Consider the following 27000-nt stretch of genomic DNA (forward strand, 5'->3'; position numbering starts at 1 on the left):
TGCTGAATTTCTTTTAATCTTAAATCAGAATGAAATTTATTTGCTTAAGTATTTCTAATTCCGATTAAGTCTGTACTACCTCTTCACTCCCTGATATTTTTAACCCATTTCCAAAATAATTTCTGATTTCCTTCACAATCATTTTGCATTTTTTTTATCTTCCACTTTGGTTTTATCTTTGTTTTCTTTTACTATTCATTTTTCTTTTCTATTATTATCCTTATAATCGTTTTATATTTTCAGCTTGTCCCTGTTGCTAATGATTTTATCATTCCACCATGCATCCCCAAGTGATTTTTGCTACAACCGCAGTACCACACACTATCAAATAATTATTGAAAATGATATCCCGTACTATTGTTCCCATAATGAAAGTAAAGAAATAGTAAGAGGTATAACTTTTCTATATGTTTTGAAAGTAGGCAAGCTGTGACCCCAAAATACAATTCTTTCTCTTTTTATATTTAAAAAGTTAAAAATTGAACATTATGATTTTTCGCACAAAAATTCAATTTTCAACCTGAATATTGTGAAAAAAAGAGATTATAATTTTTCAGTATTGAAATTCAACAAAATAAGAAGAATATTCAAACAAATAATTAAATCAACAATGACAAAATAAATTTTTAACAAAGAAGTCCAATCTCCAACCAAAAATATATAAATTTTTAGTTAAAAATACATTTTAAACTAAAGCTTGAAAGAATTTTCAAAAAAAATACGTTAATATTCAATCAAAAAGATTAATCTGCAAAGAAAAAAATCAATTATTAATAAATTTAAAAAGTAGTATAATGAAAATTAACTTTTCGTCTTAAATCTTATTCTTAATTTCCTGAAAATAGATATGCCTAAAAGGAAATTTATAACTGAATCCATTAAAATTAATTACATTTTTTTAGAATGTATAATTTTAGTTCATTTTGTTACATTTAAAAATTTTTTAAACTACAGTGTTTTTTTAATTCTGAAAAATAGAAAAAAATTGACTTAAAAGCTTCAAGAAAATAATTAAATTTTCCTAAGAATCTAGAGAAAATTGTTTGATTCTCTCAAAACTTGTCCAATTTTTTTAAAAAGCTTCTTTTTTAAATAATTGTTAATAAGCTACATTTTTCTCAACATTTTTGTTATTTGTAAATTAACGATTTTTTTGGTATCTTTAAAATTCTTAAAAGGCTTCTAATTTTCTGTCCGAAATCTTTGAATATGTACATTTCGTTAAAAACTTGTCTGAATCTTTTAAAGATTTAAATTATTTTCGATTCCTTTCATAACTACAGAAACTTCTACAAATAAAAAAAAATTTAATCCGAAAAAATGGTTTTAAAATCTTTCAGATGCTTTTTCGACATTTTTTATAGGGTTTAAAACTTAAAATTAAACTTTTAAAATAAAGCATGAATAATTAACAAATTTCTTAAAATCTTATTGTCCGTGCGGCAGTAAAAAAAATTATAAAATTTAAAAAACTTACGATCAAATTATGAAAATGTACAACATTTTAACCGCAAAAAGCTTTATTCTATTACATTACAGCCATAGAAAACTGTAAAATAATTTATATTTTCAGTAAATCATTCTTTATAAAACATAATTTTAATCAATAATTCAAAATCTAAATTTATAAAATACCAAGTTGCAAATTATTTAAAAAACTTAGTTCCCGTGTTGTGATTTCTTTTTTAGAATCCGATCCTTTCGTTCATATTTAATTTAAAAACAAGTATAATTAAAATTTCCTTTTCGCCTTTAATCTTAAGCTAAATTTCGGGAAAATAGTTATGCCAAAAAGCAAATTTTAAAATAAATTTATTTATATTAATCAAATTTGTTCAGAATGTATCATTTTAGTTTATTTTTTTAAACTTCAGAATTTTTAAATAGATTAAGATATCTTTTTTATAATCTAATTTATAAAGAGTAGAAGAACTATTGTATATTTTGTATTAGATTTAGTTTTAATTGATTTAAGTTTTCTCTTCGGAATTTAACAGCACCTTATTTTACACATATGTGAACAAGATCTTTAGTTAACCCAACTTTATAGATAAATAAAATATGAGAATTGCAATTTTGATAACGTCTAATACAAATTTGAATAGAATAATATCGTATATTAATACTATATCAAGTGAAACTATAGAATATGAATCAGGAACTTGATTATTTTTAAGCTTTTTCTTTAAGTCTCAACTGTTTTTTACAAATTCCTTAGCTTTTCCAGAAAACAGTTTTAAACAAATTGAAATAAATTTTTCTAAATTATAAGGACAACCTGACTCTAAAGATACGAGAAGTTTGGTAATCGGGAACTCCAAAGATACGATCGTGACCGGGACTTCCGCTACTGCGTCGTTTAGATTGTGGGGGTAATGCGTGAGGACGCACGCTGGCCCACTACGCGCACGCGCACCTATAATTCAAGGGAGCGCGCACTCGCACGCGCCTAACTCTCAAGACCACGACTTTTTCAGCTGCGCATGGACCGAACGAGGCGGGTTTATTTAAAATTAGAAAGTATAAACTTGTAATATAAATTGAAAAAATAAGCCCGTTGTGCGGACACATTCTCATTGCGCGTGGCGCTTCGCGCTCGTGTTACGTACATTTAATGCGTAGAATTTAACTACATTTTTTCGTATATCATAAATATTATAAATTAAATTGTAAACTGTGATTTAAACTTCTGAGGAATTACAGCCATGAATTGGAAATTAAATTTCTTTTCTTTTGTTTTTAAATAAGGTTCTCAAAGCACCTACGGCAGTGAATATTACATTCTCATTACGAAACTCGCGCTTCACGTTCTATAATTCGTGTCCAATTGCAAAACTCCATCAAGATAATTTGTAAATCTAGTTCAAATGTACTAAAAATAACGCTTTAAGCTTACGGATCTCTTGAAAACAAAAACATCTTTTTTAAAATGATCTAAGTTTTTGAATTTTGGTCTTATTAACAAATTTCATGAGAATAGTTTCGAAATATATATATTTTATATTTAATGGAAATTTGAATTGATATTTCTTTAACCTTTCAAAAAAATTTATTTTTCCTTTTTTTGAAAATTTACAAAATATTGAAAAACAGAACTTTTTTAATTTTTATCGAAATTTAAAATATTATGAAGATAATTTTCTAGTCTTTTTATCTTATACTAGAAAATTCGACAACGATTTCTAAATCTCCTGACATTTTTTTTTTCTTCAAATTTTGAAAAAGCTCTAAATTTTGAATTTTTGTCTAAGCGAACAATTTAACTGCGATAATTTCGAAATATATTGGATATCTAGTGAATAACTCAAATAAAATTTCCTAATCTATCAGAAAATTTTTTTTTCTATTTTGCTGAACAATTTCAGTTTTCAGAAGTATATAACTTTTTTAATTTTCATCGAAATTAAAAATTTCATTCATATAATTTGCAATTCTTTTAACTGTCTATAAGAAACTAGGATAAAAGTGTCTAAAATTAAAATAAAACAAAATTTTCAAATTTGTGAAAAGCTCTAAATTTTTTTAATTTGGTTGGAAATGTCTGGTTAACGAACTCAACATTGCTAACTCGATTGGCAGAGTTTAATTAAATTCCTAAATCGCATGATTTCTTTTATTACAGGAAAAAGTATCTGTCCTGTTGCACAAAGACCCGTGCTCGATTCCCGCCAGTGTTAGTTATTATAACGATTTTTTTTCATTTTAGCTTAGGATATAATATTTATATCTAATTTTATGCCTAATGTATAAAGTGTACAATGGGTGAAAATTGAATATATATCTAAAACATTGAATTTAAATTTATTTTTATTTTTATCTTCCGACCATGGCAAATTTTCCTACTTTCTATGAGAAAAGCCTTTCCTAGGGATTATGGAAACTACCAAACTATCCTCTCATGGTGAAAACAAATAAATATGAAATATTATATCAAATTTTATAACCAAAATTTTCTCCATGTACTGAATATTTAAAAAAAAAAATTTTATAAATCAAAAATGTCACCACAAAAACACGAATTTTTAACCAGTTGTATTCTACGAACGAAGAATATTCCTTAGAGAAAAAAGGCAAAGTTGATATTTAAAACAAAATTAATTTTACTTTTAATCATAACAGTTAAATTTATCTAAACAGGATAAATTTATAACAAAAATAGTCAAATTTTTAAATGAAAAGGTTAATTTTTCACTGAGCAGACTAATGTTTTAGTAAAAAAAATCATTTTTAACAATATACATAAATTTTCAACAAATTGTTAAAATGACGAATTTTCTACAAATAGTTCAATTTTCAACAACAAAAAATACAATAGTGCAACTTTTAACCAAGCAGTTGCTATTTCGACAAAAAAAGATTTTTATTTTTAATAAAAAACAGCGAATTCAAACAAAACGGACAAATTTTCAGTAGAATAGTTGAATACTCATAAAAATGATGAATTTTCAACTTATACTGGAAGAATTTTCGACAAAAAATGGAATGCCCAAATTTTCAGATACAAAAATGTTTAATTAAAATTTTAAAATATGAGTTTATAACTATAAGGTTAGTTTTTCAACCAAAAAAATTAATTCTGAATGAAAAGGCAATAGTTAATATTTTTAAAAAAATTGTTAATTTTTTATTAAAAATATAGCTGAATCGAAAAATAAAATTAAAGATTAAGAAGGCATAGTTGAATTTTCAACTATAGAGTTAAATTTTTAACTAAAATTATGAATTTTCAATAAAATAATTAAATTTTCAAATAAAAAAGATGAATTTTCCACAAAATAATATAAAATATTTTTCAGTTAAAAAAAAGAACTTTCAACCAAAAATAAAACGAATTTTTGTAAAAATAGATCAATTTTCGACCAAAGATATAAATTTTCAACTAAAATTATGAGTATGTAACAAAAACAAAAAAATTTTAAGTAAAGAGTTCAACAATCAACAAGAAATTTGAATTTTCAACCAAAAAGTTTATTTTTTAACCAAGAGTAATAATATTCTATAGAAAAAGGTGAATTTTTGACAAAATAATTGAATATTTAATCATAAAAACATAATAGAATTATTTTCAATCAGTTTTATTTCTGACGATAAATGATTAAATTTTCAACGGAGATGATAAATTTTCTACCAAAAAAGAAGAATTTTCAACAAATAAAAAAAACCTAAAAAAAATCAACCTAATCGATGGAAATAATTGATTGTATTCAAAATCACTTTTGTATGTAAATTTTATACTATTGGTACTTGGCTTTATTTCTAGGTTTCACAACTGAGACAATAATGAGATTAACCACCTTTTAAATTAAACATACATTATTTGAGTTTCCTCAGATAAAAAAGTGAAATGGGTGATCAAATTTCACTGGAACCTTAATATAGCGGACCTTGATATACCAGCTTCCTGGAAATTTCGACAGAAGCATTTCTGAATGCGGGGGTCTAAGCGGTCGAGAGAGGGGGGGGGGCGTTGTGAGCACAATCGAGTTGCGCAATTCCGCGTCTACAAGGTTCTGTTTGTTTACCTTCGGATTTGATGACGCTTCTAACAAGAAGAAGAAGACCCTGAGTTGCACGAAACCGGCACTAGATGAAGATTACAAGGGATAGAATTTAAGAGTGATTTCACATTTCAATACTTATTTTTCACATCTATAAAATGTAGAATGTGAAATTATGTACATAATCGACCACCAGTATATATACTGAAATCTTCCGCATATTTATCAGTTATATTGTTGATAAAATTCTTTATTATTTAGTTGTTTCTTTAGTTTAGAAAAATGAAGATTCTTTATCCTCTGGTCACGACCTTGTTTATTTTTCTTAATTCTACTGGTAAATATATTGTTGTGAAAACAATACTTTATGTTTATTACAAAATTAAAATTGCGCTGTTTTTCTTCTTCTAGCAGAGTGTTCACAGGCGGACGATAATCCATATAAAAAATATCACAATTATCTCCTATACACTAAAGACCCATATTCTACATCTGGCGTTCTTCCTCCTGGCGTAAAGCATTCTAGAAGAACTTTGTCCTACGTACATGATACTTTCAACGTACCTTCTCCTTCTGACGCACATTCTACTTTAAACCAAGATCCTGTTTTAAATCAACATCCTACTTTGAACCAAGATCATAGTTTCAACCAACATCCTGCTTTTAACCAACATCCTACTTTTATCGCACCTACTTTTATCCCACCACCTAGTTTTATCCCACATCTTCCTCTAATCCCACAGCCTACTTTTATCACCCGATCTTCTTCTGCCCAACGACTTCATGTCATACCCCACAATGGCAAATACTTTCATGATGGACCTTATGAAGACATCGTAAAAGCTTATGTTTATCATAAACGAGGGGCTACGCTAGTATATAATAATCTCAACCTCCCTTTTGGCTTTTATAAAATGAAAGACGATCACACTGAATTCATCCCAGTATCAACAACCGAAAATTTCCGCGTATTAATATCAGTTGAGGATAAGTACATCCTTGGAATATTAGATCCTTTTTATAATTATTTTGGATTGTATGCTGCACTAAAAGATGGAACTTTACACCGCGTTACAAAACCCCCAGGAGATACTGTAGTAGCTGAACTAATGGTGGAGAGAGAAATAACTTGTCTTTATGAAAATCGACAATTCCAACCAAATCCAAGAAACAAAAGAGTAAAACTGGAGCAATAGTTGTCATCCGTAGATGAAAATCTTTGAAATCAATCTTTCGATTTTTCGATCTTGCACATTGTATCTTTAGATTCTTCTATGTAATATCTGCACACGAGAGGTGTTGAATGGAAATATGGAAAAAGAAATTAATAAAAAGCTATCCACAGTAGCCCACTTTGTATTTATTTTCACCTCTTATGGTTAGATCTGCGAGAAGAATTATTTTGTAAAAGTGCTTAAAAGAGATTGCTGAATTTTGTTTTATTTCAAATTGAAATTGATTTTCCTTTGGTATTTTTAAGTTCAAATAAGTCTGTACTACTACCTCCTTTCCTGATCTTTTCACCCCATTTGCAAAATAATTTCTGATTGCCTTCAATATCATTTTGCATTTCTTTATATTCCAGTTTGACATTGTCTGTTTTCTTTGACTGCTACTTTCGATTATTTATCCTTGTCTTTACAAGTATTTTCTAGCTACTTTAGAAGCACTCTTAAAGATAATATCCCCTAGTATTATTACCCTGCAAGAAGTAAAGAGTCAGAAAGAGATCGAACTTTTCTATCTCTTCAAAAGTAGCCAACTTGCATCCCCGAAATATCTTTTTTTATGTTCAAAAAGTTATAAATTCAATGTTTTCAAATTAAATTTGGGTCCTAACAGTTCGTCGGAGATAACGTTATATCGACAAATGTCTGTTTTGTTAGAAAAGAATATCCCTGAGTACTTTACTAGTCTAATCTTCTGCTTATTGCTAATAATTTCATCATTCCACAAAACATCCAAAAGTTATTTAATCTTGTTTCAACCGCAGTACCACACATTTTAGAAGCTTGCTAGAAGATGATCTTCCGTAGTATTTTTACCCTATTTGAAGTAAGGGGATAGAAAGAGATATAACTTTTATCTTTTTTAATATTTAAAATTCCTATCTTTACAATCATTTTATGGCCTAATATTCTCATCATTGCTATTGATTTCATCATTCCACCATGCATCCCCAAGTTAATTTTTATTTATGCTTTAAAAGCATCTATGAAGATATCCCTTACTATTGTTTCCCTGCTGAAAGTAAAGATATATAACTTTTCCATCTCTCCCAAAACTATCCAATCTGCATCTCCGAAATATCTTCTTTGTATTTAAAAAGTTATAAATTCAATGTTTTCACATTAAACTTAGGCCCTATCAGTTCATTCGAGATAACTTTGCATTAACAAAGATTTTTTTTTAGAAAAGCATTACCCTCGGTGCGAATCTCTCATTATCATAGTCTGAATAGGTATTTGTATTTTGTTAAGTATTTTTAATTCCCACTTTGTCTGCACTACCACTTCCTTTCCTGATCTTTTTAACCCATTTACAAAATAATTTCTGATTTTCTTCAAAATCATTTTGCATTTTCTTATTTTACACTTTTATTTTATCTTTGTGTTCTTTTACTATTCATTTTGATTGTCTAATCTTATCCTTATAATCATTACCGAGAAGTTAGCACTAGAAAATCTTGCTCGCATAATTGAGCAAGATTAAGCAAGAACTTGGCCAAAACTAAACCGTGCTCACTCGCTCCATCAAATCATGAAAGTTCTATCTCCTTCGACCGCGTGTGTTGATATTCTATCGTTAGGACACCTCCATTATATAGTCTAATTTTCTCCTAATTGCTAATCATTTCATTATTTCACCATACTTCCCCAAGTTATTTTTACTACAACCGCAGTACCACACATTTGAGAAGCATTCTTGAAGATAATATCTCGTATTATTGTTCTCCTGCTCGAAGTAACTAGAACTTTTATATCTTTTCGAAAAGTTTCCAATCTGCATCTCCGAGATATCTTTTTTTATACTCAAAAAGTTAAAATTCAATGTTTTCAAATGAAAATTGGATCTGTACAGTTTTACAGCGAGATAGAGTTGTGTGAACATCATTTTTTGTTAAGAAATAATATTCCTGGGTATGAGTCCCTTATTTTCTTTAAAATAATTTTGTATTTCTTAATCTCCAACCATAACTTTATCTTTGTTTTCTTTGCTTGTTACTTTTGATTTTTGTTTTTATCTTTAAAGCTATTTCCTAGTCTCATATTTTCCTCATTGCTAATGATTTCATCATTTCCCCATGCGTCCCCAAGTTATTTTTGCTACAACTGTAGTACCATACAATTAAGAAGCATTCTTAAAGATAATGTCCTATACTATTGTTCACTTGCTGAAAGTAAGGAGATATAATTTTTCTATCTTTTTCTTAAGGTATTCAATCTGCATCCCCGAAGTATCTTTTTTTCTGTTCAAAAAGTTATAAATTCAATGTTCTTAAATTAAACTTGGGTCCTATCAGTTCGTCCGAAATAACGTTGTATCAACAAAAATTTCTTTTGCCAGAAAATAATATACCTGAGTACGAATCTTTTATTATCATATTATGAACACAGTTTTGAATAGATGTATTTTTTATGGCGTTATCTCTACCGACACTTTATGTATCTAGACATCTCCTTTACAAGATATTGTTAGACTTGTTTTAAGTTCAAATCAAGTATGAAATTAACTTGCTTAGATATTGTTAATTCCGAATAACTCTGTACTACCTCTTCCTTTCCTGACCGTTTTAACCCATTTCCAAAAAAATGTCTGATTTCCTTCAAAACCATTTTGCATTTTTTTATCTTTCACTTTGTTTTTATCTCTGTTTTCTTTTACTATTTATTTTGCTTTCCGATTATTATCCTTATAATTATTTTATAGCCTGCTCTACTCCTTTTTGCTAATGATTTCATCATTCCATCATGCATCCTCAAGCTATTTTTGCTACAACCGCAGTACCACACACTCTGAAATAATTCTTAAAATGATATTCCGTAGTATTGTTCCCCTAATGAATGTAAAGAAATAGGAAGAGATAGAACTTTTCTAGCTGCTTTAAAAGTAGCCGACTTGCGTCCCCGAAATATCTTTTTATATACTCAAAAAGTAAAAAATTCAATGTTTTCAAATTAAGCTTCGGTACTCACAGATTGTCAGAAAGATAACGTTGCGTCAACTTATTTTTGTTTTGCCAGAAAAGAATATCCCTGGGTACAAATCTCTTATTGTCACATTATGAACACAGGTTTTAATAGATGTATTTTTTCCAACGATACCTTTCCGAATACTTCAACTATCGAAACCTTTACTTTACAAGAGACTAAATCTTCAAAAGTAGCCGATTCGCATCCCCGAAATATATTTTTTTCATATTCAAAAAGTTGAAAATTCTATGCTTCTAAATTAAACTTGTGTCCTAACGGTTCGCAGAGATTAAGTTTTATCAAAAAATATCTGTCTTGTTAGAAAAAAATATACTAATGAATTTGTTTTGATTTCAAATTAGAACTGAAATTGCATTTTTAATTCCGCCCATGTCTGTACTACTACTTTATTTCGTAATCTTTTCAACCCGTTTCCAAAATAATTTCTGTTTTCCTTCAAAATCAGTTTTTATTTCTTTATCTCCCACTTTAATTTGATTTTTTTTTTGCTATAAATGAATAATCTTTCTGTCTCTGTTTATATTTAAAATGTTCAGAGCAACATTTCCAGATTTAACTTAGAAATGAGTGCCCGGCTTTTTCAGGTCCTAACAGTTCGTACTCGGTTTAGTTTACTCTGTATTCATACATGCAAAGAACTTTAATATTTGATAATCTTGCAAAACTAAAGCCTTGGGAGATATGACATTGTATCAATAAAAATCAGTTTTGTTTTTAAAAAATCTGCTTCCACGAACCTCTCATTATGAATAAGCCACACTGTATGAATCTAAATAAAAATTTGTAAGATAATTGATTTAATGATTGTTCATATTCATCTTACCAAAATAATCTTTAGGTACAAGAATTAAAATATTTTTAATGATAATTTGTATGATTTTCAATACCAAACAATGTTTAAATAATTTTTATACTTTTTATTATTTAAAAAATGTTATTCTTCTCGTTAATGTCCAACTAAAAAATATATTTTGTGAATAATAAATGTAATCATCCAATTTTTAGAAAAAAAAACGAATTTTCAGCCAACTGAATTTAATAAAAAAAGATAAATTCTCGAGGAAATATATCAAAGTTGATATTTTGGGGCAAAATGATTTTAGTTTTCAATCAAAACCAGTTTAATTGAACCAAGCAGGTAAAATTTGTAACAAAATAGTTAAATTTCAATTTGAAAGGGTACATTTTCCACCAAGAACATATCAAGAAAACGAATTATTGTTTTAAAATATATGTACAAGTTTTTGAACATTTTAAAATATAATTTAAAATAATTTCAAACAATTAAAAAAAATATAGATTTTTGAAAATTTCGAATGAAAAATCTAAAATCTTTTTCAGAATTTTGAAAGATGTCAAGACTATAAACAAAATTTCTTTGATTCCTTGGACAATTTCAAATAATTTTTTATTAGAAAGAAATAATTTTTAAGAAAATGAAAAGAGATTATGAAACATTCCAAAATGTTTATAAAAATAAATAAAACAATTTGGAAGAATTTAGGGCAATTTTTTTTATTTTTAAATACATTTTTAAATTTGATAAGGAATCATTTGAGAATATATGCACAAGCTTTCGAAAAAAATTTAAATAATTTAAAACCTCTTTAACAGTTTTGAAAATGTTTAGAAGCATGAACAAAAATTTCTCAGATTTCTAGGATGATTTCAATTGATTTATTATTTTTATTATGGAAAATAAATTCGTGAAGAAAATTTTTTAAAAAATCCAAAACATTTCAAAAGAACGTTGTTTTTTTAACATGCAGCCATTTTTGGTAGAAAATGTTTCCTTTATGGCTTAAATATTTGCAAATTCATAATTTTGGTAGAAGATTCAACTATTCTGTTAAAAAATCGCCTTTGACTTGAATTTAATTATTTAGAAATTTGTTTCTTCACCAAAGTAACGATTTTTTGAACAGGAAATTTAACGATTACAGTTTTTATTAAAAATTGAACCATTTCATTGAAAATTTCACTTTTCTTAATCAAGAATCAACTTTCTTGTTAGAAATTCTTTATTTTTTGTTTAAATGTGAATTGTTTCCTCAAACATTCGACACTCGAACGTTTTCTCCGTAAAAATAAGCCACGATTTATAAATTTCAACCATTAAAAAAAAATTAATTATTATTTTTTTTCATTTTTAAACGTTGTTCATTTAAAATAATTTTTTGTGTCATAAGTAATTATGATTCTTTAAAACTCAATGATTAAAATCGTAGGAAACTTTGTTTTCTAGAAACCTGATTTTAGATGCAACTACCTTAATCTGCACATGTGTGTTTTACAATTATTTGTTAAGTTTTCAATTAAATTATCGAATTACCGAGACGACGAAAACTTCCGAAAAATAAAATTCCCAACCCTAAAATTCCCTAATTGAAAATTCCTGAATAATGAAATTCCCGAATTACAAAATTCCTAAATAATGAAATTCGGGAATTTTCTGCCAGGAATTTCATTATTTGGGAAATTTGCAATTTGATTATAAACTGTCAAGAATTTTCTTATTCGGGAATTTCCTAATGCGTAAATTTCATTATTCAGAAATTTTGTAATTGAATAATTTTTCAATACGGAAATTTTACTTTTCAGAAATTTTCCGATTCGGGAATTTTATAATTCGGAAATTTGATCATTTGGGAATTTTTTAACCCGGAAATTTAATTATTCGGAAATTTCGGAAATCTTGTTATTCGAGGATTTTATTAAAGGCGAATTTTGCAATTCGAGAGTTCATTATTCGGAAATTTTATTCAAAAATATTGTTATAGGGGAATTTCTCAATTCAGGAATTTTCTAATTTTGGAATTTTATCATTGGGAAATTTTATTATTCGAGAATGTTCGAATTCGAAAATATTATAATTCGGGACTGTTCAGATTCGTAAATATTATTATTCGGATATTTTTAAATCCGGGAATTTTATTATTTGGAAATCTTATTATTTGACAATTTTCCAATTTTTGAATTTATTATTCGCGAATTTTCCAATTCGACAATTTTTCAATTCGGGAAATTTATAATTATGGAATTTTCCAAATAAGGAATTTTCCGATTCGGGGGTTTTATTATTCGGAAATTTTAGTATTTGGGAATTTTCCAATTCGTGTATTTAATGATTCGGGAATTTTTCAATTTGGGAATCTTATTATTCGAAAATTTTATTACTCGGAAATTTTCCATTTTGGAAATTTTATTAATCAGAAGTTTTTGAATTCGGAAATTCAATTGTTCGAGAATTTTTTAGAATTCGGGAATTTTATCATTCGAGAATTTCATTATTAGAGAATTTTCCAATTGTAGAATTCTATTATTCGGGAATTTTTCAATTCAGGAGTCTTATTATTCGATAATCTTATTATAAGAGAATTTTCCATTTCGGAAATTTTATTATTCATGGCATGTTACAATTCGGAAATTATATTATTCGAGAATTTTATTAGTATAGAATTTTCTAATGCTGGAATTTTGCAACTCGGGAGTTTTATTATTTCGAAATTTTATTATTTGAGAATTTTATTATTTGAAAATTTTCCAACCTAGGAATTTTATTTTTCGGCATTTTTCAGTCGTCTCAAATGATCAAATTAACAATAAAATTAATTATTATTCAGTTTTTATAATTTTCAGTTAACTTAATAATTCTTCAATAATTACTCAATAATTTGTAATAATTTTTCAAAAATAAATTATTTAATAAAAGAAATTCCTTAAACCTAATAAGTCTTCGGGGAAAGTAAATATCGAAACAGATGTTTTCTTTCGCGATTACAACATAAACAAACACGTAAATTAAAATCCGAGACCGGGTGTTTCAGGATCGTGCCAAAGTTGCTGGCATCGATCATGAGAATTTTTTTTATTAAGTGCATTCGGAAGTGCGTCTTATTTCAAAAAGAAACAAAATATTCACTCTAACTGATGAAATTGTTAATAGGAATATTAATCTGTAATAGGAAATTAAGATAAGTGCAAATTTCTTGTTAACAACAATTACAATTAACGAGTGTCTCAATCGGTCGTTTCCCTGTAGAAAAAAATATTTTTTTTAATTACTGTTAAAATTACCATTTTTTATAAATAGTTAAAAATGTTAATATATTTAAAAATGTATTTATATAATTTTTATAAACAGAAACTTAAATGTTTCATTTATAGATTTTAAAAGTTATTTTTGCACTAAAATTATCCGATAAAAGTGATAAGTAATTAAGAAACTGAATATTACCCATTAAATAATAATTTTCGTAATTATTAATAACAATTATATAAGAAATATTTCAATCTGTCCTTGCCTGGTGGAAAAAAAAAATTTTTTCCTTGATTACTGTTGCTATTAGTTTAATTGTAATATTTAGCTAACAATAATAATTACAAATTATTATATGTGATTATTATAAACAATTTTTAAGCATCATTTTTATATAGAAAAAAGATATTTTTGCATTTTTATTATTTGACCGTGACTTTAGTGACTTTAAAACGAAATAAAAGGCATAAAGTAGTAATTTGCATAATTTTTTATAACAATTCTATAAACAAATCTTTAAACCTGCTATTTCCTTGTAGAAAGAGAAATGATTTTTTTAAATTATTGTTGATGTGACCTTAATTGTGATAATAAACTAACAATATTGAATAAATATTAACATCTGTGATTGTTATAAACAATATTATAAACGAAAATTTATAACTATTATTTCCACACTTATTTCTCAATTTGCCATATTTGTATACATAACTAACAGAATTATAGAAAATTTCAAACCAGTAATTATATTATAGATGAATTTATTTATAAAAATGACAAGTGTTTTTGAATGGCAGTGTATTATATAAAAAATCGACTCTTTAGACAGAAGTAAATTAATTCCGGTGAAAAGAAACTTTATTATAAATTTAAATACCAAATAAGTAAATTGTTTATAAAACTAGTTTAAACTGATAAGTATTATTGTTTTTAGTGTTAAATTGCGATTAAACCGTAATTTTACACATTTAAATAATAAAATTAGTGTCAGAAAACATTCTAACTGAAAAAATGTGGCAGACAATTGTTATATTTATTAATTTATTTACAAAATTAAACAAACGAAGGAACAGCATTTGCAATTCAAATTGATATTCAGCGGAAGTTTGACTAATTTAACTTTCTTTGCAAGAAAATATCAATTAACGGGAGTGAGCAAATAGATAAAATAAAAAAAATTTATTTTTTAAGTTAAACAACAATTTAACCAAATTTGTCATTGATAAACATGGATAAGCACACTGCAAAAAATTTAAAACCACAATTATCCAACATCGGGTAATTTTTATCCGACTCGTGATCAAAAGTATCTGTCGTCGGATGATTGTAGTTTTTAATTGTTTGAAGTGTTTTCATCCAACTTCAAATAAATAATATCTCGGGGATTTGCTGTGAATTTAATCAATGATGCTATTTTGAACAGAAGCAGCAATTTAAATTTGTAAATTGAAGCGGCCCACGACTCGGTTTTATGCAAAAGTCGATAAACGATTATAGCATAAATGAAAATTAATTTCCTTGATAGTCGGTATTATAGTTTCACAGACACACATACTTGTAAACAGTTCACGGTTTACCCCAGAATATTATAACATTAAAATTAATACCTATATTAACAGGGTTATCACGTATTTCACTCGATAGATCTGGTCCTCATAGATTATGCTAGTTTCCAGAACGTAGAGACAAAAAGGATTATTTTACACTCAATCCAATTTTAATTGAGTAAAGCGGATTAAAGAACTAACAAGGCCGCGACGGAATAATCCTTATAGCACAGAAAAACGGCGACCCTCGAAAGTTTTTTTTTTCAAAGAGTTTTTTTTACAGAAAATTTATCTATTTAATTTTTTTAAATTGATTTTAAAAACCAAAACTTAGCAGAAACGATATGCACTAAGCACAAACTTCTGTATGCTCAAACTTCTGTATGCACTTATACGTCCCCGAGATACCATTTGTTCAATTGGTCAGCAAGAAGTCCCCTGGTTATGAATGTTTTTTTTAATTTCTAGTCAGTTTTTCTTTAAATTTTTTTTTTATTTTCACTTATTATCAAATTAATTTTTAAATCTAAAACTTAGCACAAAGGATTCATTTTTTTGTTCTGTTTGAGCTTCTCTTTATATCTAGAGTTTACGGGGTATCAGAATCAGTTTTTGTTCGAATCATTCTGTCAACTTTACTTTGGTCTCAGCATTTGTTCCTAATATTAACTATTTTGTTTAAATTCGTTTTTTTAAATAATTTTTTTTACTGAAGATTTATCTATTGTATTTTTTCTATAAAATTTATCTTTTGAAGTTGAAAATTCATGACCTTTGTTGAAAATTTGCCTTTTTTGGTTTGATTCAACTGTGTTTTATTATAAATTAACATATTTTTAATCAGAAATATCAACTACTACACTGCAACAAATTGAGAAAATAGCTACTTTTAACCATAGTCCATAAATGCCAAAGAAATATTTCTTCAAATTATCGAGACGCCATTAACACTTTTGTATGCACCAATACGTCCCGGAGATACCATTTGTTCAATTGATCAGAAAAAGTCCCCTAATTACGAATATCTTGTTATTTTTTTCAAATTCTGGTCAGTCTTTGTTTAGATATTTCTTTATTTTCACTTATTATCAGATTAATTTTTAAATCAAAAACTTAGCACAAATGGTTCATTTTTTAGTTTTATTTGAGCTTCTCTTTACATATAGAGTTTACGAAGTATTTGAATCAGTTTTTGCTCGAATCATTCTGTCAATTTTACTTTGGCCCCAGGATTTGTTTCTTTTATTAACTATTTTGTAAAAAATTCTTCTTTTTTGTTAAAAATAATTTTATTTTACTAAAAATGTATCCATTCTATTTTTTCTAAAAAATTATCTTTGTAGTTAAAAATTCACGATCTTTGTTGATTTCTTTTTTTTTTGGATTCAACTGTTATTGATTAAAAGTTAACATTTTTTATCAGAAATATCAGCTGCTACATTACAGCAAATTAAGAAAATAACTATTTTAAAACATATACCATAATTGCCAAGGAATATTTCTTCCAATAATCGACACTTCTCTATGCAGTAATACGTCCTTGAGATACCATTTGTTCAAAAGCCCAGCAAAAGTCCCCTGATTACGAATATCTTTTTTTTAATTCTAGTCAGATTTAGTTTAAGTAATTCTCTTTTAATTTTCACTTATTATCAAATTAATGTTGAAAACTAAAACTTAGCACAAATGGTTTATTTTATCATTCTATTTGAGCTTCTCTTTATATCTCTAGTTTACGGGTTATTTGAATCAGTTTTTGTTCGAATCAGCCTGTCAATTTTACTTTAGTCCCAGAAACTTTCCTTAATATTAACTATTTCTTTAAGAAATTATTGTCTTGTTGTTGTTGAAAATCCTTTTTTTTTAGTTGTTGAAAATAATAATAATTTTTTACTGAAAATGTAGCTATTCTATTTGCCCTATAAAATGTATCTTTTTTAGCTGAGAATTCACATTCTTTGTTGAAAACTCTTTTTTTTTGGTTTGATTCAACTTTTTTAAAAATAAAAATCAACATATTTCTTGGTGTATATATAATTTATTACGCTGCAATAACATGGAAACATAGCTGTATTTAACCATAGACCACAAATGCCAAATAAATATTTCTTCATTTAATCGGGTAGCCATTAACACGTATGTATGCACTAATACGTCCCCGACATACCTTATGTTCAAAAGGTCAGAAAAAGTGAACTGATCAAGATGATCTTGGTTTTTTTTCAAATTCTGTTTAGCTTTTGTTTCAACAATTTTTTTAAATTTTCATTCATTATTGACATTATTTCGAAAACAAAAACTTAGATTGTTTAAATATAACTTACTATGCTGCAATAATATGAAAATGTAGCTGTATTTTACTATAGACCATAAAGTCCAAATAATTTCTTTAAATAATCGAGCAGCCATTAACACTTCAGTATGCACTAATACGTCCCAGAGATACCATTTGTGCAAAAGTGGACAAATGGTTCCTTTTCTATTTCTATTTTATCTTCTCTTTACATCTTGAGTCTACGGGGTATTTGAATCAGTTTTTGCTCGAATCATTCTATCAATTTAACTTTGGTCTCAGTATTTGTTCCTAATATTAACTATTTTATTGAAAATTCGTTTTTTTTCAAAAATAATTTTTTTACTGAAAGAAATATTTCATCAAATAATCGAGTCGCCATTAACACATCTGTATGCACTAATACGCCCCCGAGATACCATTTGCTCAATAGGTCAGAAAGAGTGAACTGATTACGATTATCTTGTTGCTGCTTTTTTTTTTAATTCCGGTCAGTTTTTGTTTAAGCAATTCTTTAAAACATATTCATTCATTATCAACCTTATCATGTCAATTTTGCTTTGGTCCCAAGATTTGTTTCTGATATATAAATATGATTAGATTTTAAAAACTTTCGCTATTCGTGAATAGCGACTGAAAAAAATTTTTGGTTTAAAGTTCAAATAATTAAATAAAAATGGAACTGATTTCTTGAAAATTTATTTTCTTGATTCATGATCAATGGTTTTAGTTGAAAACCCTTTCTTTGTTCACAATTCAACTATCTGGCTGAAAATCTTGCTTTTGTAAATTAATATTTTAACTAAGAGTTTAACTTCTTTGTGACTTATTCCCTTTTTTGTTGCAAATTTTACTACTAGATTAAAAATTCCTTTCAAAATTCGAAATTTGGTTGAAAAAATAACTATTTGGCTAAAACTTCATGTTTTTAGTTGAAGATTTATCATATCAATAAAAAAATTATTTCTTTGGTTAAAAGTTCAACTATTTTGTTGAAAAATCGTTTTTCTCTTTTTTTAATCAACTTTTTTCACTACAAATGTAGGTTCTCCCTTTTTACCAGAAAATGTATCGTTTTTGGTGAAAACCTCAAAGTTTTGTAAAAAACTTGTCTTTTTTGGTTTGATTCAACTGTTTTTAATTCAAGAGAAATATATTTTTTAGTGGAAATAACAAACAGTACACTTTTCATTGAAAATTAATTTTTTCAATTAAATATTTATCACTTTAGTTAAAAATGTAACTATTTTGTTGAATATTTTATGTTTCTTGGTTGAAAATCCATTATTAACATAGTTGGCTGCCGTGTTTTTTTTTTGTGAGAATTAATTTTTAAATTGAAAATCTGAGTATTCCATTTTTGTTTCATAAATTGATATTTTTATTTTCAAAATGATCTTTTCTAGTTAAAAATTAAACCATTTGGTTGCAAGTTCGCGCATTTTTTTAAGAAATCTTTTTTTTGCGTTGAAAATTATAAACTTCTTATTTAATAAATCATTTTTCTGGTTAAAAATTCATCTACTTGGTTGAATGTTAAACTCTTTTGTTAAAAATGAATTTAATTATTCTTAAAAATTCATAATTTTAGTTAACATTTTTTAAATTAAACTTTAACTGCTTCTTAGAAAGTAGAACTATTTTTTTTAAATATCCAGATTTTTTTGTCTATTCATCATTTTAGTCAAAACTTTCTCTCTTTAGTAGAAAATGAAAATATTTGGTTAAAAATTCGTTTTTTTATTGTAGTTTGAGAATTAAAGTTTAAAAAAAGTCTTCTGATTACAAATATCTTAGTTATTTTTTTTTTAATCCAGGTCAGTTCTTCTTTAAACAAATTTTTTAATAACTTCATTATTCATTAGAAAAATTTTTCTTTAGAATAATTCTTAGCACCTCTAAGCAAGAATGGAACTTACTTTTCTCTTGTGGTTTTCAACAATTAGACATAGAATACGAATAAAATATTCCTTTTTAAATATCAACCCCATAAGTCTGTCTTATACAATCCCAAAGAAACCTCGCAAGTGAAAAAATAGGTTCTGCGAATTTTTGGCGCTAAATATGAAATATCCATACTCCTAATAAGACGTTTACACAAATTGTTTAAATAATTTATTATTGTTTTTAGGAATGGTCTTTCGGAATAGAGAGAAAGGTCGCAGTTTTTTCAAAAATTTTATATTTTTTGTCCAATTTTCAAAAAGATCGAGTTAATATTTTATTGCATGCACAATTTATTGTTGTTAATAATAACCCTTTCAAATATTGCGAGAAATTGCTGTGAAGTAATAATTATTTTAAGTCAACAACAATTTTTTTCAACAATTTATTATTATTGTTAATAAGAATTTTTTTGCTTTATAGTAGAAAGTTACAGTTTTTTCGCATGTTTTAAAAACTATTGGTCTATTATTCACTTGCAATGACTTAATAATGTAATTAAATTTGGAAAAACAATTGTTTAGACAAATTATTATCGTTTATAACTATTTTCTTTTACAATTAGATAAGTGCTAGCAATTTATAATAGAAATTTCTTTTTGTTTTGTAATTGAAAATGAATTGAGTTTTTACACCTGAAACCAGTAATATTCTGAGTACTGTGTACGCTGAGCTGCCGATGTTGCCGGTTTGAGGAGCAAAAACATACTCCATCTTCAATTACAAGAAGACAAAAAACTAGAACATTTTTCGGAAAAATTCCTCTGCTCAAACAAGTATAATTGCCTTTAGATAATTTGGTAACAATATTACGTTCAACAATTCACCCTTTTAGGCTTATAGTGGATCAAGCGAAACCGAAACTCGTTAGAAGCGCCTTAAGTATTTTGTAAATGCAAAGCAGTACTTCTTTGTTCAAAGGAAGTTTACACGGCGAAAACCTCTTTACTTGAATAATTTTTGCCTAAAGATAACATTTTTGAAAGTTAAAAAAAGATAAAATATCACGTTTTTAATATTGTGTATCAATAACATATAATAATTAATACGTGTTACTAGTGATCAGCTTCTAGGGTCATGGTTTTTGAAAATTTTTTAAATTTACAAAACATTTCTATAATTTATGACAAGTTACCATGAGTTACCCGCAAAGTTCAGAATTTCGGGCGGGTTGGGAATCCGAAACCCAATATCGGAAAATACAAGGAATTCATATATTTTCAAGAATTCCGAAAAGTCATATATTTACATAATTCGGAGAATTCCGGGAATTCTAAATATTTAAATAATTCTTGATACTTAGGGATTTCAGGATATTCGGAAAATTTGGAGAATTTGAGGGATTTCAGGATATTCAGATAATTCGGAAAATTTGAGAGATTTCAGAACATTTCTGAAATTCAAGAAATTCAAGGATTCTATAGATTTCAAACAATTCTCTGAATTCAGGGAATTTAGAGTATTTAAGGAAATTAGGAAAGTCAAGTAATTCTATTCTATTAGAGAATTCAGTCCATTAAAGGATTTCAGGGGATTCGTAGAATTGTAGAGATTTTAGGGCATTTAGAGAATTCGAAAAATTCCAGGAATTCAAGTAATTCTAGAAATTCATACAATTTAAGAAATTAAGAGAATTCGACAAATTCAGAGAATTTAGGAAATTCAGAAAAATTAAGCATTCAAAAAGTTTAGAGAATTCAAGAAATTCAGAGGATCCAAGGAATTCAGATCATTCAAGCAAACTAGAGAATTTAAGTAGTGCAGAGAATTCAAGGAATTTAGAGATTTAGGAAATTTAGAGAATTAAAGAAATTCATATAATTCAAGGAATACCAATAGTACGAAGAATTCGGGTAATTCAATAAATTCTAAGAATTCTAAGAATTCTGGGAATTCTGAGGATTCTAAGAATTCATATATTTTAGGAATTTAAAGAATTTAAATAATTTAAGTAATACAGATAATTTAATGAATTCAGCAAATCTATACAATTCTGAAAATTCAACGATTTCAAGGAATCTAAAGAATTTTAGGGACTTCAGAGAATTCATGATGTTTCAGGATTTACGAATATTAAAAGACTTCTAAATCATCACGCATTTCAGGGAATTTTAAGGACGTCTGAATATACTAGGAATTTATAATATTTCAGAATATTGAAAAGATCCCAAGAATTCCAAGATTTTCAGGGATTTCAGAAAATTCAAGGAAAAAGAAAAAAATTATGGAATTTTGAAAATTGAGGGAATTTGGAGAACTTAATCAATTCGGAGGATTACAGGAGTTCTGGGAATTCCGAATATTGAAAGAAATCAATATATTGAAGAATTTCAGGAAATACAGAGATTTTCAGGGATTGTGGAGAATTCAAGGAATACGAAAAATTCAAGAAATTCGGAAAATTCCAATAATTTTGAATTTCAGGGAATTCATTGAATTCAAAAAATTCGAAGAATTTAAGGAATTTGAGGATTACAGGAATCTAGGGAATTCTGAATATTGAAGAATTAGAATATTGAACGAATTCAGAAATTTTCGAGAATTCCGAAAATTCAGATATTTGCAGAATTCAGAGAAGTGAGGAAATTCTAAATATTCAAGCATTTCAGGACATTCAAATATTTCAGGAAATTCAGATAATTTCAGGAATTTGAGAGACATTTATGGTATTTAACAAATCTGATAATTCTATAGATATTAGAAAATTCCGGGAATTTAAAATATTTAAGAAATTCAGGAAATTCAAGTAATTCTAAGAACTCAGAATGTTAAAAAACAAACTATATATTATAAAGAATTCCGAGAATCCAGAAAATTGTAATAATTTCAAAAATTCAAAATGTTCAAGAATTTCAGAGCATTTTGGAAATTTTTAGAATTAAACAGATCCCGGAAATTCCAGAAATCTTAAATATTCAAATATTTCAGGGAAATCAAGAAATTCACATACTTTTAATAATTAAGGGAATTCTAAATATATAAATAATTCAGTATATTCGAGGATTTCAGGTGATTTGTAGAAGTTTAGAGACTTTCGGGCATTTAGAGCATTCGAAGAATTCCAGGAACTCGAGGAATTCTAGGAATTCAAAGTATTCATAAAATTCAAGAAATAAAGAGAAATCGACAAATTTAGAGAATTGAATAAATTCAGAAAAATCGAGTATTTAGAGAATTCAAGATGTTTAGAGAATTCGAGAAATTCAGAGGATCCAAGGAATTAAAACCATTCAAGCTCATTAGAGAAATTAAGTAATTCAGAGAATTCAAGGAATTCTGAGATGCAAGGAATTTTGGCGAATTCTAAGAATTCGAAGAATTTTAGGAATTTAGATAATTCAAGGAATTAAAATAATTCAGATAATTCAAGGAATACCGAAAATTCAGATGTTCAAGGAATTCAGATAATATCAAGGAAACCAGAGCTTTTTATTCATTCCAAGAGTTCTAGTCATTCAGAATATTCAGGGAATTCGGGAAATTCAAAGAATTCCAAATATTCAAGAAACAAGCAATTAAAACAAATCAAGCTTTTCAGGGAATTCTAAGGACTTCCGAATATGCCAGGAATTTATTATATTTCATCAATTCAAAATATTTAAGGAATTTGCGGAATTACAAAAATTCCAAGAATACAGAAAATTCCGAATATTTATCGAATTTAGAAAGTTCTTAATATTCAAGCAGTTCAAAGAATTTCAAGCATTTAAGTAATTCAGATATATCAGGGGATTTCAGAGATTTTCAGGAATTTGAAAGCATTTAAGGCCTTCAATGAATTGAAGTACTTTGGAGAAATAAAGGAATTCGGAACAATCAAGGAATTCAGAAAATTTAAAGAATACGGAGAATTTAGGGAATTCGGAGGGTTACAAGAATTTCGAATATTTAAAAAGTCAGAATATTCAAAGAATTCCAGGAATTCAGAGATATTCCGGGATTTCCAAAAATTCAAGGTATTTTGAAATTTTAAGGAATTCGAAAAATTGAAGGAATTAGACAAATTTAAGCGATTTGAAAAATTTAAGGAATTCTGAGAATTCTATGAATTTATAAAATTCTGAATATTGTAAATTGAAATTCTTATTTTGGAGAGTGTTAATAAATGTCCATAAATTGTAGAATATAGAGTTAACTGAGTAAAGTGGATTAGAGAACTAAGAAGAGTATTACACGAATAACTATTCTCTAGAAATCGATGTCATGCGTGGCCGGTCGACAGTGAATATATTTCAATAATTTTCAAGCAACCGGAAATTTCCATTGGCAAACGTCAGCTTTTCAACTCAAATCGAATCGAATATGCATCCGTTAATCCAAAATAAATTTCGGACTTATAGGATAAGAGAGAATATTTTCTAAAATCAAAAAGTACATTTCATATAACACTGAGATATACAACGAAGACAGAGAATTTCTGGAATTCACAGTTTTCAAAGAATTCAAATAATTCAGAACATTCAAAGATTTTAAGGAATTCAGGTAAATCAAGGATGTAGGAGTTTTTGAATAGTTCAAAGTATTCAAGGGATTTAGATAATTCAGGAAATTTAAAAAATGCAGAAAATTCTAAAAATTTAGAAAATTCAAGATATTTAGAAAATTCAAGAAATTTCAAGGAATACAGTAAATCTGAGGAATTTTGGAAATTTGGAGAATTGATAAAAATCAAAGGATTAAACAAATTCAAGGCGTTTAGAAAATTCAAGACATTTCGAAAATTCAAGAAATATCAATAATTCAAGGAATTCAGAAAACTGAAGGAATACAGTTAATTCGATGATTTTTGAAAATGCAGGGAATTTAGAAAATTGAAGGAATTAAGAAAATTCAAGAAAATTAGAAAGTTCAGGAACTTTAGAAAATTTAAGGAATTTAGAACACTTAAGGAATTCAAGGAATTCAGGAAATTTAGAAAATGCTGGAAATTTCGAAAATTCAGGGAATTTGGAAAATTCAAGGAATTTATAAATTTGGTGAATTTAGGAAAATTTAAAAATTTAGAAAATTTTAAAAATTTAGAAAACTCTGGGAATTTAGAAAATTCAAGGAATTTAGCAATTTTAGGAAATTTAGAAAATTCTAACAATATAGAAAAATTCAAGGTATTTATAAAATTTGAGGAATTTAGAAAACTCGAGGAATTTAGAAAATTCATGGAATACAGTAAATGCTAGGAATTTTGAAGATTCAGAAAATTTAAGAAATTTAGAAAATTCGAGGAATTTAGACAATTCGAGGAATTCAGAAAATTTAGAAAATTCAAGAAAATTAGAATATTCAAGAACTTTACAAAATTAAAGGAATTTTCACAATTCGAGGAACATAGGAAATTCAAATAATTCAGAAAATTCGAAGAATACACAATATTTGAGGGATTTGAAAAATTCAAGAAATACAAAAAATTCAAATTGTAAGATTTTAAGGAATTCAGAGAAATAATTATTTAATAAATTTCGAAAATTTAGGAAATTTAAAGACTTTAAGAAATTTAAAAACTTCAAGAAATTTCACGAATTCAGAATACGTAAAAATACAGGGCAACCAGTATGTCCAGGGATTTGAGGGAATTTAGAAAAACGAGGCTTTCGGATAATTCAAGGATTTCAGAGAATTCAATAGCTAGGAACTCAAAAAATTCCAAAAGTTTATAATTTCGAAGGAATTCAGAAAATTTAGGCATTTGAGCGATTTAAAGAAAATTTAAATAATTTCAGGGAATTCGGAATATTTTAGAAATTACAAATATTCAGGGAATTTAAGTATTTAGGAGGGATGTTGATTATTCGAAAAATCCAGGAGATTCCAAATATTTCAGGAATTCAGGATATATAAGGATTAATCCAACTATTTTCAGGAATTTTAGAATACTTAAGGAATTCAGGGATTTTAGGGAATTTTAAATAATTAAAGATTTGAGGGAATTCCTAATATCTAAAAAATTCGGGATATTTGGAAAATATAAGAGATTTCAGTAAATTAATAAACTTAGGATTAAAAAAGCAAGGAATTTGAGAAACTTCGAATATTCAAAGATTTGAGTAAATTCATAGAATTTAGAGCATTCAGGAAATTTAAGGAATTCAGAAAATTCAAGAAATTCGGAGAATTCAGAATATTCAAGGAATTTTGATAAATGGAAAGAATTGAAAAAAGGTTTAAAGTTTAGAGAATTCAGGGAATACCAAGGAATTAAAAATATTTTAGGAATGATAAAAGAATTCATTAAAATACAAACAATTCAAATAAATTTAATGTAAATTCAAAATAATTAATTCAATGACATTATTTGTCATAGAATTTAAAGGACCAACGCGCAGTTGGACAAAAATCAATGTCCAGTATAAGCATAATTTCAAAAAATTGTTTATTGTGACATAAAAAAATTAATGAACCTAAACTCATTTTCTGTATTAGCAATGTTTAGTTCATTTAAATTTAGAGTTTTTACATAAAATGGGAAAGAAATTAATGTTTTATTACGATTTATTAAAAATAGATGTTATTTGATCATTTTTAAAATAATTTGTATGAACAAATGCACAGTTTGCATATTTTTCAACAAATAAACTAAATTTTTTACGGAAACATTATTTTCTCTCGTATTTTAAACAAAAACTCTGCATTTGAATGAGCTAAACATTGAGAATCCTGAAAGATATTTTTTTTTTATTAATTTCTTTATAACAGAATAATTTTTTTATTATTCTAAGCCTTTAGAAATTATGTCTAAATAGTTTTAGCACAGATACAAGATCTGGCTTGATAAATCTGAAACAAATCTGTTTGAAAAATGGTACTTTTGCAAGGTTAAAAAAAGTGTTCATTTTATTGTTAAATCGAAAAATAAATATGTTTCTATGAAAAATCCAAACATAGAAATATTTTCACAATTTCCAAATCTTAAAATTAAGGAAAATTTTCCAAATTGAATCAATCGTGTAGGCTAAAGTGTTAAGCATTCACGGAAACTTTTTTTACGCTTCGAAGTGAACAATATGATTTTTAGGTGTAACATAACATATATCATTATAAGTACACTTACCTTATTATCGGTGAGTTGATGTCGTGTAAATCACATTCTTGAGTCCAAGTACTACCCTAAAACAACAACAAAAACCGAAATATTTAGTATACATTTTACGATTATTATAACGTACGGCACGCACACTAATTGTGGTTCTCCCACTACGTGTGCTATTTTGCTAATGATTTGCGCCCATGATTTACGCATGCGCGCACTTAATATCGTGCTACTAGAGGGGACATCCGATAATTCCACAATTCTTGGAATTTTCCGCCTTTACAGCCCGGAAGTTGGCAAGTTATCAGACTTGTACTGTAACTGAAATTTTTCGTCACGCAACTCACAAGGAAACTATCCCAGGTGTCCCTCACCGATTTTGATGAAACTGCAATATGTTGTAATACATCGAAAAATAAGAGACACGTATTTTTTTTTATC

General features: G+C 26.9%; 1 protein-coding gene across 1 annotated transcript in view; it reads right to left on the reverse strand.

The window, feature by feature from the left end:
- The window catches only part of LOC117167135 (NACHT domain- and WD repeat-containing protein 1), an 898576-nt gene that overhangs the window by 807133 nt on the left and 64443 nt on the right, over nt 1-27000 (reverse strand). The window contains exon 2 of the mRNA XM_033351831.1: nt 26581-26636. The gene's annotated coding sequence lies outside the window, so the exon portion shown is untranslated. The remainder of the gene's footprint in view (nt 1-26580; nt 26637-27000) is intronic.

The sequence above is a fragment of the Belonocnema kinseyi genome, chromosome 1 (genome assembly GCF_010883055.1).
Source record: "Belonocnema kinseyi isolate 2016_QV_RU_SX_M_011 chromosome 1, B_treatae_v1, whole genome shotgun sequence".
In the NCBI taxonomy this organism is placed as follows: Eukaryota; Metazoa; Arthropoda; class Insecta; order Hymenoptera; family Cynipidae; genus Belonocnema; species Belonocnema kinseyi.